Source organism: Aegilops tauschii, chromosome 1, assembly GCF_002575655.3.
Source record: "Aegilops tauschii subsp. strangulata cultivar AL8/78 chromosome 1, Aet v6.0, whole genome shotgun sequence".
Taxonomy (NCBI): domain Eukaryota; kingdom Viridiplantae; phylum Streptophyta; class Magnoliopsida; order Poales; family Poaceae; genus Aegilops; species Aegilops tauschii.
This window is the reverse complement of record NC_053035.3, coordinates 395,657,511-395,671,642: the sequence shown is the minus strand read 5'-3', so window position 1 is coordinate 395,671,642 and position 14,132 is coordinate 395,657,511.

Sequence of the window (14,132 nt, the reverse complement as noted above, 5' to 3'; positions counted from 1 at the left end):
CTAACGAAACATTGCGCGCGCAACAATTAAAAATTAAGATTTTCAAAATCCATAAATAATATTTTATAAACTAATTCAGTGCTTGGTGCATTTTTTGTAGTTACTGCCCAGTTTTTATAATTACATCCCATTTATTATTTTTTAAAGCCCATTTTCCTGTTAAGCCTAATGCATCCCTCCTAGAAAAGATTTGCAGCCCAGCGGGGCGGAGAATAACAAGTTGAGCTTGCCTGGGTATTCCTCAAAAAAACGTATAGCTGGGCTAGCCATTTTCATCTTGAAAAAAATTAATATCTGGGCTGGATATCTGCCTTGGGCTAGACGGGCCACAGACCGCCCAGTTAATACCCTGCTCTCCTCTGAACAACAACGAAAACATCGCCATGAAAAACTCTGCATTGCTCACGCCTCAAAAACACAAATCTGCACGAGCTGCTTGGTCCCAGCTGTCGGCCGCACCTTGTGCAATTCTCTCGTTTATTGACTACATAGGTTGACAATGGTGTGGGACCGTGATGTCAGGAAACCAGGAGGAAGCAAAAAAAATATAGTTGTACATAATAAGGAGGCACTTTCTTGCGTACGGCTATGGCCCTAGTGGGTCCCTACTGTCAACCAGTCAAAATAAAGTTATCTCCTGAATCCTCATGTTCATTGACCATGTTAACAATGCTCGGCGCCACGGCGAGCGCAACAACTCGAAGGACGATGGAGAGGGCCTCGCGGGCCCTACGGATGGTCACAGCGCCCGCTGCTCATTCAGGAAGCCAGGATCATCGGACACCTATGAGCACCTTCGAGAGACTGAGACGGCATGAAACGGTAAGGCCGCGCTTGGGAGCTCTGGTTTATTTCACAACTGTATTAAGATACAAGTGTAATTTAATCTTCATCGGAAACAACGCGTAAAATACAGGCGTAATGAAACCGAGGGCCCGAGGTCTGTAAGTAAAACCGGCGGGTTACGCGTGTAATTTGAGAGACCGGTGTATATTTTACTAGTCGAAATCAACCCACCAAGCGCTTCGCCCGAGACCATCTGCTTTTATTTACAAGCGTCAGTTTTACAAGCGGTTTTGGTTGGAAAACGATGATCCAATCACGGCCTAAGATGATGAGTTGGTCGGAAGATCATATGGTTTCACGTCTAACCTACCCGACTTGTCGTATAGGCTATGAATGAAACATAAGACGATGAACTTCTTAAGCACGGAAACAACAGAAGAGGATGATCTTCCTAACAAGCAAATCTGGCATTAGATCGACATGCAAAACAATACGAAGCATTATTCTCAGGAGGCACGGTGAACAGCTCGTGATGCCGCATGCCACAACATTCCAAGCTCAACTTTGCAATCAAACACAAGGCCTGGCATTACATAGACAATATTCAGAACAAACTCCTAAAATATCTTACATAAGTCAACATTCATGTGACTATGCATCTCAGCAGAGTAAATATTTACTTCTGAACTGAAGACAGGAATAGGAAAAAACGATCGACGTTGCTCACAGCAAAGGGCGTCCCACTCAAAAATATCAAATGCATGTCTTCTGGCTAACATCAATCAGCAAAAATTGACAAGGTTTTCCAATTCCAATATATTAAACTAATGTCAACTTTGACAAGCTTTTCCCATTCAAAATATGTAATGCCTATGATTGTGGAATGGGCAGGGTTTTTCATCAGTTTGTCATCTGATAGTCCAGCGGCTCAAGGTGACGACGAATGATTAGTGAACCATTTGATGTATTGTCCATGATGAAGTATTATTATGGAGGACACGAACCATCTGAATATTTTGTGCAGTTCCACTAAAATCAAGCTGAGCATCCCTCTGGATTTCGTATTTATATGCTGCCAAAAAACAAAGACACATCAGCACACACATGAATATTGGCCCCAGTGTCAACCCACCAATCGGTGGACTAACAAACTGAAAGTACGGTAAACAGATTACCATACCCAGATGCCCCATCATTGTTGCTTAGAGTGACATTAACAGACTTGGAGTCCTGTCCTGGCTTCTTGGTACTTGTTTGGGCACTTGTTTGCCCAGTGTTCCTCCGAACCACAAGTAAAGCAGCCATCTCTGCACACTAGTCATGTCACCAGCGTCTACTAATACTCTGTAAAGCTTCTCAATCATTCCTTGTGTAATGTAGCGCAAACAGTGACTGCTTCTTTCTGCAAAGTGGTAAGACCAACTGGACCCACTAATGCAGCAGTTTGCCTTAGACACATTGGCTCCTTTTGTGCAGTTCAACTAAAATCAAAGTCGGAATAAAACCGAGCTTTAATTTTGATATCCCTGTAAGCAACAAAAGGTATAAGGGAAACAATTACTGAGAAATAACGGTTGATGACTTGTACTCCTAGAAGAAAAACATCTACTGATCTACCTTATCTTAATGGGAAACAAAGCAGGAGGGTAGCAATTTTCAATCAGTGTGATTCATTCATAGTAACTGAGACATTATCTTAACAATGCCTTGTTTCAACATGTATAAAGAACGACAAAGCAGAAAAGTATCAATCCTAAAACAATGCGACTGATTCATTTTAACAGAGACATTATCTTAACAATACCTTGGTTAAACATGTAGAAAGAACTACAAAGCAGGATAGTACCATTTGTAAAACACTGTAACTGATATATAATAACAGAGACATTATCTGAACAATACATTTCTTAAACATGTACTCCGGCTGATCCCTAACAGAAATGGTACTCCCGCAAATCCCTAACAAGTGTTGCAGTTTTGAACTAAGATTCAGTAGTTAATTCTGAGGAAAGTCGGTACTGACCTTTCAAGACCAAGATTTGAAATAACTCGTGCGGAAGACCTCAAAGAGATCTCAAAACATATATGGAAATCCGGTCTCATTTTGTGCAGTTCCACCAAAATTAAGCGAAGCAAAATGTCGCAATAGCAACAAGTTGAATAGATATCACTGTTTTAACAGAGGCAAAAAAGGAATCAATTACTGGCCAATAAAGGAGGATGAAACATGCGGCCACAAAAATGGTAATCCCGCCAATCCCTAACAAGTGTTGCAGTTTTGAAATAAGATTCAGTAGTTAATTCTGAGAGTGGCATTGCTTAATTTTACCAGCGGCATTAGATTAACAAAAATCATAAACAGTTCCAGGGGAGAGTGGGCGCAACAACAACATGGGCTTCCATCTACTTATAAAGGGGGTGATGTAGAGTTTGTTGTAACAAAGCAACAAGCATAATGTCTGGGTTGGTCCCATTTTTGTTCACTACTTAATGGGAAAAGACAGCAATATAATAGCTTCAATTCAACATTTATTTAAAACAGTACCAATACAAGTAGCACAGCATCTCAAAACACACTGCACGATCATGTGGATGAAGGCAAGTACCAACCTGTCATGACGCACACAAGATCATGTACGAATCTGCCAACACGAATAGGAAATCCAATCTTGTTTTGTGCAGATACTTTGAAATCAAGTAAAGTCGCCGGTGAGACATTTAAGTTTGCTATAGCAACAAGTTGAATAGATATCCCTGATTTAACAGAGGCAAAAAGGAAACAATTACTGCCAATAAAGGAGGATGAAACATGCGGCCACAAAAAGAAGCATCTACCTTATCTTGATGGAAAACAAAGTATAGAACAGTAGCATTTCTAAAACGGTTGCATTGATTCATATTAACAGAGAAATTCTCTTAAAATAGTTTAGTAGTTAATTCTGAGAGTGGCATTGCTTAAAATACAATAGCTTCAATTCAACATTTATTTAAAACAGTACCAATACAAGTAGCACAACATCTCAAAATACACTGCACGATCATGTGGATGGGACATGGGACATGCCAGCACCATGTGCGTCCACACGTATAAATGGGTGATGCAGAGTATGTAGCCAAGCAGCATATCTGCGTTGGTCCCATATTTGTTCTCTTTGAAACTTTTTCTGATGTGAGGGCAGCAAATCTAGTCCTGCACAAACTACCCGAGCCCCCAATTTCTTTCCCTTTTCAACAAAGAGTTGGGTTCCTTACATATGTGTGTACTGGGTTACCCCATTTTTCCCTTTTCGACCAACAAAGCGGCTGGATCGCTAGTCTATACTACTTTCCCTCCCTCCTTTCCTCATTGAACCACGTCCTAGATTCATGCTCCACCCCACCGCACCCTTCTTTCCTCTTTGAACCAAGACCTAGAATCTACTACAGAATCGAAAAAGATCAGCATGCAGCTAGACCAATGACGGTTTCAAAGAAACTTATACCTTAGGGTCGTCGGGATGTGGCAAGGCGTGCGGCGGGAGGTCGGATCTGCTCACACTACGTACGACAGCGAGGCAGAAGGGGTCGGTGGCCCTCCCGCACAGGCGCTGGGTGAAAGAGAAGAGTGCAGCCGGCAATGGATTGCCTCCCTCGCCAAAGGCGATAGAGTGAACGCTGCACTGATACGTCTCCAACGTATCTATAATTTTTTATTGTTCCATGCTATATTATATTCTGTTTTGGACATTAATGGGCTTTATTATACACTTTTATATTATTTTGGGACTAACCTATTAACCGGAGGCCTAGCCCAGAATTGCTGTTTTTTGCCTATTTCAGAGTTTCGCAGAAAAAGAATATCAAACGGAGTCCAAACGGAATGAAACCTTCGGGAACGTGATTTTCGGAACGAACATGATCCAGAGGACTTGGACCCTACGTCAAGACATCAACCAGGAGGGCACGAGGTAGGGGGCGCGCCTACCCCCCTGGGCGCGCCCTCCACCCTCGTGGGCCCCATGTTGCTCCACCGACGTACTTCTTCCTCCTATATATACCTACGTACCCCCAAACTACCAGATACGGAGCCAAAAACCTAATTCCACCGCCGCAACCTTCTATACCTGCGAGATCCCATCTTGGGGCCTTTTCCGGAGCTCCGCCGGAGGGGGCATTGATCAGGGAGGGCTTCTACATCAACACCATAGCCTCTCCGATGATGTGTGAGTAGTTTACCTCAGACCTTCGGGTCCATAGTTATTAGCTAGATGGCTTCTTCTCTCTTTTTGGATCTCAATACAATGTTCTCCCCCTCTCTTGTGGAGATCTATTCGATGTAATCTTCTTTTGTGGTGTGTTTGTTGAGACCGATGAATTGTGGGTTTATAATCAAGTTTATCTATGAACAATATTTGAATCTCCTCTGAATTCTTTTATGTATGATTGGTTATCTTTGCAAGTCTCTTCGAATTATCGGTTTGGTTTGGCCTATACTAGATTGATCTTTCTTGCAATGGGAGAAGTGCTTAGCTTTGGGTTCAATCTTGCGGTGTCCTTTCCCAGTGACAGTAGGGGCAGCAAGGCACGTATTGTATTGTTGCCATCGAGGATAACAAGATGGGGTTTATATCATATTGCATGAGTTTATCCCTCTACATCATGTCATCTTGCTTAAAGCGTTACTTTGTTCTTATGAACTTAATACTCTAGATGCATGCTGGATAGCGGTCAATGTGTGGAGTAATAGTAGTAGATGCACGCAGTAGTCGGTCTACTTGTCTCGGACGTGATGCCTATATACATGATCATACCTAGATATTCTCATAATTATGCTCAATTCTGTCAATTGCTCAATAGTGATTTGTTCACCCACCGTAATATTTATGCTCTCGAGAGAAGCCTCTAGTGAAACCTATGGCCCCCGGGTCTATTTTCCATCATATTAATCTTCCAACACTTAGCTATTTTTATTACCTTTTATTTTACTTTGCATCTTTATCATAAAAATACCAAAAATATTATCTTATCATATCTATCAGATCTCACTCTCGTAAGTGACCGTGAAGGGATTGAAAACCCCTTTATTGCGTTGGTTGCAAGGATTTATTTGTTTGTGTAGGTGCGAGGGACTCGCGCATGGTCTCCTACTGGATTGATACCTTGGTTCTAAAAAACTGAGGGAAATACTTACGCTACTTTGCTGCATCACCCTTTCCTCTTCAAGGGAAAACCAACGCAGTGCTCAAGAGGTAGCAAGAAGGATTTCTGGCGCCGTTGCCGGGGAGTCTATGCAATAGTCAACATACCAAGTACCCATCACAAACCCTTATCTCCCGCATTACATTATTTGCCATTTGCTTCTCGTTTTCCTCTCCCCCACTTCACCCTTGCCGTTTTATTCGCCCTCTCTTTTTGTTCGCCTTTTTTCGCTTGCTTCTTGTTTGCTCGTGTGTTGGATTGCTTGCTTGTCTCACTGGCCCTACCTAGATTTGGCGATCTTCACCTTAAAAGGTTAGAAGAGATCGAAAGCAACGTCAGGAGTTTTATGGTCTTACAATTTGAGCATAATAATTTCTTTTGAAACGAGCTTAAGGAACAAAAAAGCTTTATGAGTTATATGAATAAAGAGCTCGATGATATGTCCAAAGAATTTGATGGTTTGAAATCTCAGATTGCTCATCTTGAAAAGTTAATAGCTGAAGTTTCGGATAAGCAGGCCACCTTAGTTAATAAGATGGCCGCTAAGCCGGATTTTTTTTTTGGAAAATAAAGATGAAGATCTAAGAGTTATTGATGTGTCCCCAATTAAATCTTTGTTTTGCAATATGAATCTTGATAATGATGGGACTAAAATGATCCACCTTTACCTAGAAGGCGTTCCAAAAATTCAGAGTTTTTGGATCTTGATGCAAAAATTGGTAAAAGTGGGATTGAAGAGATCAAAACTTTAGATAATAATGAACCCACTATTTTGGATTTGAAGGAATTTAATTATGATAATTGCTCTTTGATAGATTGTATTTCCTTGTTGCAATCCGTGCTAAATTCTCCACATGCTTATAGTCAACATAAAGCTTTTACTAAACATATCGTTGATGCTTTGATGCAATCTTATGAAGAAAAACTTGAGTTGGAAGTTTCTATCACTAGAAAACTTTATGATGAGTGGGAACCTACTACTAAAATTAAAATTAAAGATCATGAATGCTATGCTTTGTGTGATTTGGGTGCTAGTGTTTCCACGATTCCAAAGACTTTGTGTGATTTGCTAGGTTTCCGTGACTTTGATGATTGCTCTTTAAACTTGCACCTTGCGGATTCTGATGTCTACTACACAACCTTCTTCTTGTAGACGTTGTTGGGCCTCCAAGTGCAGAGGTTTGCAGGACAGTAGGAAATTTCCCTCAAGTGGATGACCTAAGGTTTATCAATCCATGGGAGGCGTAGGATGAAGATGGTCTCTCTCAAACAACCCTGCAACCAAATAACAAAGAGTCTCTTGTGTCCCCAACACACCCAATACAATGGTAAATTGTATAGGTGCACTAGTTCGGCGAAGAGATGGTGATACAAGTGCAATATGGATGATAGATATGAGTATTTGTAATCTGAAAATATAAAAACAGCAAGGTAACTAATGATAAAAGTGAGCGTAAACGGTATTGCAATGCTAGGAAACAAGGCCTAGTGTTAATACTTTCACTAGTGCAAGTTCTCTCAACAATAATAACATAACTGGATCATATAACTATCCCTCAACATGCAACAAAGAGTCACTCCAAAGTCACTAATAGCAGAGAACAAACGAAGAGATTATGGTAGGGTACGAAACCACCTCAAAATTATTCTTTCTGATCAATCTATTCAAGAGTCCGTAGTAAAATAACACGAAGCTATACTTTCCGTTCGATTTATCATAGAGTTCGTACTAGAATAACACCTTAAGACACAAATCAACCAAAACCCTAATGTCACCTAGATACTCCAATGTCACCTCAAGTATCCGTGGTATGATTATACGATATGCATCACACAATCTCATATTCATCTATTCAACCAACACAAAGTACTTCAAAGAGTGCCCCAAAGTTTCTACCAGAGAGTCAAGATGAAAACGTGTGCCAACCCCTATGCATAGGTTCATGGGCGGAACCTGCAAGTTGATCACCAAAACATACATCAAGTGAATCACGTGATATCCCATTGTCACCACAGATAAGCACGGCAAGACATACATCAAGTGTTCTCAAATCCTTAAAGACTCAATCCGATAAGATAACTTCAAAGGGAAAACTCAATCCATTACAAGAGAGTAGAGGGGGAGAAACATCATAAGATCCAACTATAATAGCAAAGCTCGCGATACATCAAGATCGTACCACCTCAAGAACACGAGAGAGAGAGAACAAACACATAGCTAATGTTACATACCCTTAGCCCCGAGGGTGAACTACTCCCTCCTCGTCATGGAGAACGCCGGGATGATGAAGATGGCCACCGGTGAGGGATCCCCCCTCCGGCAGGGTGCCGGAACAGGGTCCCAATTGGTTTTTGGTGGCTACATAGGCTTGCGGCGGCGGAACTCCCGATCTATTCTGTTCCCCGATGGTTTTAGGGTATATTGGTATATATAGGAGGAAAAAATACGTCAGGGGAGCCACGAGGGGCCCATGAGGGTGGAGGGCGCACCCAGGGGGGTGGACGCGCTCCCCTGCCTCGTGCCCTCCTCATTGATTCCTTGACGTGCACTCCAAGTCCCCTGGATTGCTTCCGTTCCAAAAATAACTTTCCCGCAGGTTTCATTCCGTTTGGACTCCGTTTGATATTCCTTTTCTGTGAAACACTGAAACAAGGGAAAAAACAGAAACTGGCACTGGGCTCTGGGTTAATAAGTTAGCCCCAAAAATAATATAAAAGTGCATAGTAAAGCCCATTAAACATCCAAGATGGATAATATAATAGCATGAATACTTCATAAATTATAGATACGTTGGAGACGTATCAGCATCCCCAAGCTTAATTCCTGCTCATCCTTGAGTAGGTAAATGATAAAAGAAAGAATTTATCAAGTGTGAATGCTAGCAGGTGCATAAGTTTGATCAATGATAATTTCAATCACCTTTTCTAGCATCATTATATGTCATAACAGTAGCTCAACTCATAGAACTTTGCATGATCAAGTAACAAGCTATTCTCATGTTAGAGTATAGATCATAAACTTTCTTGAAAACTAACAAACAGTTCTCAGTCATCAAACAATTGCAATTCATCTTATTTTCAGGAAGGGTCTATGTAAGAGCTTTGATTTAGCAAATCCCACATACTCAAACATCATATAGTCTTCCATGATTGCTACCACTCAAAGCATATTTTTAGAACAAATAGTATTCATCGAACACAGAGAAAGATAGGGGCTTAATGTTTCGCCTCCCAACCTTTTACCTCAAGGGTAATGTCAACAATAATAATTCATGCTCAAATATATTTGAATGGTCATATATGCTTAGATCTTTCTCCACCACATGATGCTTGCCAACTTAAAAGTAGGTTGGAATGAGATGGATTACTACTGACTCTTGCATAAAAGTAAAAGATAGGCCCTTCGCAGAGGGAAGCAGGGATTTGCAGAGGTGCCAGAGCTCGAAGCTAAAACAGAGATGAAAATAATTTTGAGAGGTATGCTTTCATTGTCAACATAACGACCAAGAGTTCCCAATATCTTCCATACTACATACATTATAGGCGGTTCCCACGCAGAAAGGTAAAGTTTTTACTCCCCCTCCACCAACATTCACACTAGACGGCTTGTCCGAAACAACGGGTGCCGTCCAACTATCAACATTCCTGGGGGAGTTTTGTTTAAATTATTTGCAAATTTGTTTTTGATCTTTTGATCATAGGACTGGGCATCCCAGTTACCTGCCATTTTCTCGTGAATGATGAGCGGAGTCCACTCATTGTGAGAATACCCCACCTAGCATGGAAGATACTGACAGCCCCTAGTCTCTATGAGCGATTCGGGCATACAAAACAGATTATTATTTGAAGGTTTAGAGTTTGGCACATGCAAATTTACTTGGAACGGCAGGTAAATACCGCATATAGGTAGATATGGTGGACACTCATGGAAGAAACTTGGTTCAAGGATTTGGATGCACAAGCAGTATTCCCGCTTAGTACAGATATTTTGGCTAGCAAAGGATTCTAAATAGCAAGCACCACATGTTAGAGGATCCATAACAATATAACTTCTATACAAATATACCCAAGCATAACTCATTATGTTGTCTTCCTTGTCCAACTTCAACCAATTTCTCAGGTTTGAAAATAATTAATGGGGCTCACAATCATAGAAGATGTCCAAGATAGTATATTTATATGTGAAATCTCTCTTCCTTCAATATTCTTTCATGAATTGTTCAAGTGACCAATACAATGTTTGCTAACCTTCAATAAATTTACCACCTCTACTTCTTATATGTGAAGGCATTACTCCCCATGGGATAAGCATATGAAACATATATAATCTCATATTTATGACATTCAAATCATTCAACCATTTACTCATAGGATATAAGTGAAGCACACGAGTAAATGACAAACTACTCCAAAAAGATATAAGTGAAGATCAATGAATAGTTAAATAATTATGTAGCTTTGTGAAGACTCTCTCTCATTTAAGAATTTCATATCTTGGGATATTATTCAAACAGCAAGCAAAGCTAAAGAAAATAAAATGGCGTTCCAAGCAAAACACATATCATGTGGTGAATAAAAATATAGCTCCAAGTAAAGTTACCGATGAACGAAGACGAAAGAGGGGATGCCATCCGGGGCATCCCCAAGCTTAGGCTCTTGGTTGTCCTTGAATATTACCTTGGGGTGCCTTGGGCATCCCCAAGCTTAGGCTCTTGCCACTCCTTATTCCATAGCCCATCGATTCTTTACCCAAAACTTGAAAACTTCACAACACAAAACTCAACAGAAAACTCGTAAGCTCCGTTAGCGAAACAAAACAAAACACCACTTAAAGGTACTGTAATGAACTCATTCTTTATTTGTATTGGTGTTAAATCTACTGTATTACAACTTCTCTATGGTTTATAAACTATTTTACTAGCCATAGATTCATCAAAATAAGCAAACAACACACGAAAAACAGAATCTATCAAAAACAGAACAGTCTGTAGTAATCTGTAACTAACGCAAACTTCTGGAACTCAAAAAATTCTACCAAAATAGGACGACCTAGATAATTTTATTATTGATCTGCTGCAATAGGAATCAGTATTTTATCACGTTCTGGTGATTTTAAACAATTGTTTTCGTGAACAGAAAGTTTCTGGAATTTTCAGCAAGATCAAATAACTATCATCCAAGAAGATCCTATAGGTCTTACTTGGCACAAACACTAATTAAAACAAAAAACCACATCTTAACAGAAGCTAGATGGGTTATTTATTACTAAACATAACCAAAATGCAAGAGACTAAAATAAAATTGGGTTGCCTCCCAACAAGCGCTAACGTTTAACGCCCCTAGCTAGGCATGATGATTTCAATGATGCTCACATAAAAGATAAGAATTGAAACATAAAGAGAGCATCATGAAGAATATGACTATCACATTTAAGTCTAACCCACTTCCTATGCATGTTAGAGTATAGATCATAAACTTTCTTGAAAACTAACAAACAGTTCTCAGTCATCAAATGGTATTGCAAAGCTAGGAAACAAGGCCTAGGGTTCATACTTTCACCAGTGCAAGTTCTCTCAACAATAATAACATAACTGGATCATATAACTATCCATCAACATGGAACAAAGAGTCACTCCAAAGTCACTAATAGCGGAGAACAAACGAAGAGATTATGGTAGGGTACGAAACCACCTCAAAGTTATTCTTTCTGATCAATCTATTCAAGAGTTCGTAGTAAAATAACACGAAGCTATCCTTTCCATTCGATCTATCATAGAGTTCGTACTAGAATAACACCTTAAGACACAAATCAACCAAAACCCTAATGTCACCTAGATACTCCAATGTCACCTCAAGTATCCGTGGGTATGATTATACGATATGCATCACACAATCTCATATTCATCTATTCAACCAACACAAAGTACTTGAAAGAGTGCCCCAAAGTTTCTACCGGAGAGTCAAGACGAAAACATGTGCCAATCCCTATGCATAGGTTCATGGGCGGAACCCGCAAGTTGATCACCAAAACATACACCAAGTGAATCACGTGATATCCCATTGTCACCACAGATAAGCACGACAAGACATACATCAAGTGTTCTCAAATCCTTAAAGACTCAATCCGATAAGATAACTTCAAAGGGAAAACTCAATCCATTACAAGAGAGTAGAGGGGGAGAAACATCATAAGATCCAACTATAATAGCAAAGCTCGCGATACATCAAGATCGTACCACCTCAAGAACACGAGAGAGAGAGAGAGAGAGAGAGAGAGATCAAACACATAGCTACTGGTACATACCCTCAGCCCCGAGGGTGAACTACTCCCTCCTCGTCATGAAGAACGCCGGGATGATGAAGATGGCCACCGGTGAGGGATCCCCCCTCCGGCAGGGTGCCAGAACAGGGTCCCGATTGGTTTTTGGTGGCTACATAGGCTTGCGGCGGTGGAACTCCCGATCTATTCTGTTCCCCGATGGTTTTAGGGTATATTGGTATTTATAGGAGGAAAAAATACGTCAGGGGAGCCATGAGGGGCCCACGAGGGTGGAGGGCACGCCCAGGGGGGTGGGCACGCCCCCTGCCTCGTGCCCTCCTCGTTGATTCCTTGACGTGCACTCCAAGTCCCCTGGATTGCTTCCGTTCCAAAAATAACTTTCCCGAAGGTTTCATTCCGTTTGGACTCCGTTTGATATTCCTTTTCTGCGAAACACTGAAACAAGGGAAAAAACAGAAACTGGCACTGGGCGCTGGGTTAATAAGTTAGTCCCAAAAATAATATAAAAGTGCATAGTAAAGCCCATTAAACATCCAAGATGGATAATATAATAGCATGAATACTTCATAAATTATAGATACGTTGGAGACGTATCAGATTCCACCATTAAGAAATCTATGGGAAGAATTAATGATGTTCTTATTATTGCAAATAGTAATTATGTGCCTATAGATTTTATTGTTCTTGATATAGATTGCAATCCTTCATGTCCTATTATCCTTGGTAGACCTTTCCTTAGAACGATTGGTGCAATTATTGATATGAAGGAAGGGAATATTAGATTCTAATTTCCGTTAAGGAAAGGCATGGAACACATCCCTAGAAAGAAAATAAAATTACCTTATGAATATATTATTAGAGACATTTATGGATTGCCTACCAAAGATGGCAATACCTAGATCTATCCTTGCTTTTATGCCTAGCTAGGGGTGTTAAACGATAGCGCTTGTTGGGAGGCAACCCAATTTTATTTTTAGTTTTTTGCTTTTTGCTTCTGTTTAGGAATAAATATTTGATCTAGCATCTGGTTAGATGTGTTTTTATGTTTTAATTAGTGTTTGTGCCAAGTTTAACCTATAGGATCTTCTTGGATGATAGTTATTTGACCTTGCTGAAAATTGCAGAAACTTTCTGTTCACGAAAAAATTGTTAAAAATCACCAGAACGTGATAAAATATTGATTCCAATTGCTTCTGATCAATAAACAAATTTTCTAGGTCTTCCTATTTGGGCTGAATTTTTGGAGTTCCAGAAGTTTGCGTTAGTTACAGATTACTACAGACTGGTCTGTTTTTGACAGATGCTGGTTTTCGTGTGTTGTTTGCTTATTTTGATGAATCTATGGCTAGTAAAATAGTTTATAAACCATAGAGAAGTTAGAATACATTATTTTCAACACCAATATAGATAAAGAATGAGTTCATTACAGTACCTTGAAGTGGTGTTTTGTTTTCTTTCGCTAACGGAGCTCACGAGATTTTCTGTCAAGTTTTGTGTTGTGAAGTTTTCAAGTTTTGGGTGAAAGATTTGATGGATTATGGAACAAGGAGTGGCAAGATACTAAGCTTGGGGATGCCCATGGCACCCCAAGATAATCTAAGGACACCAAAAAGCCAAAGCTTGGGGATGCCCCGGAAGGCATCCCCTCTTTCGTCTACTTCCATCGGTAACTTTACTTGGAGCTATATTTTTATTCACCACATGATATGTGTTTTGCTTGGAGCGTCTTGTATTATTTGAGTCTTTGCTTTTTAGTTTACCACAATCATCTTTGCTGTACACACCTTTTGAGAGAGACACACTTGATTCGGAAATTATTAGAATACTCTATGTGCTTCACTTATATCTTTTGAGTTATATAGTTTTTGCTCTAGTGCTTCACTTATAT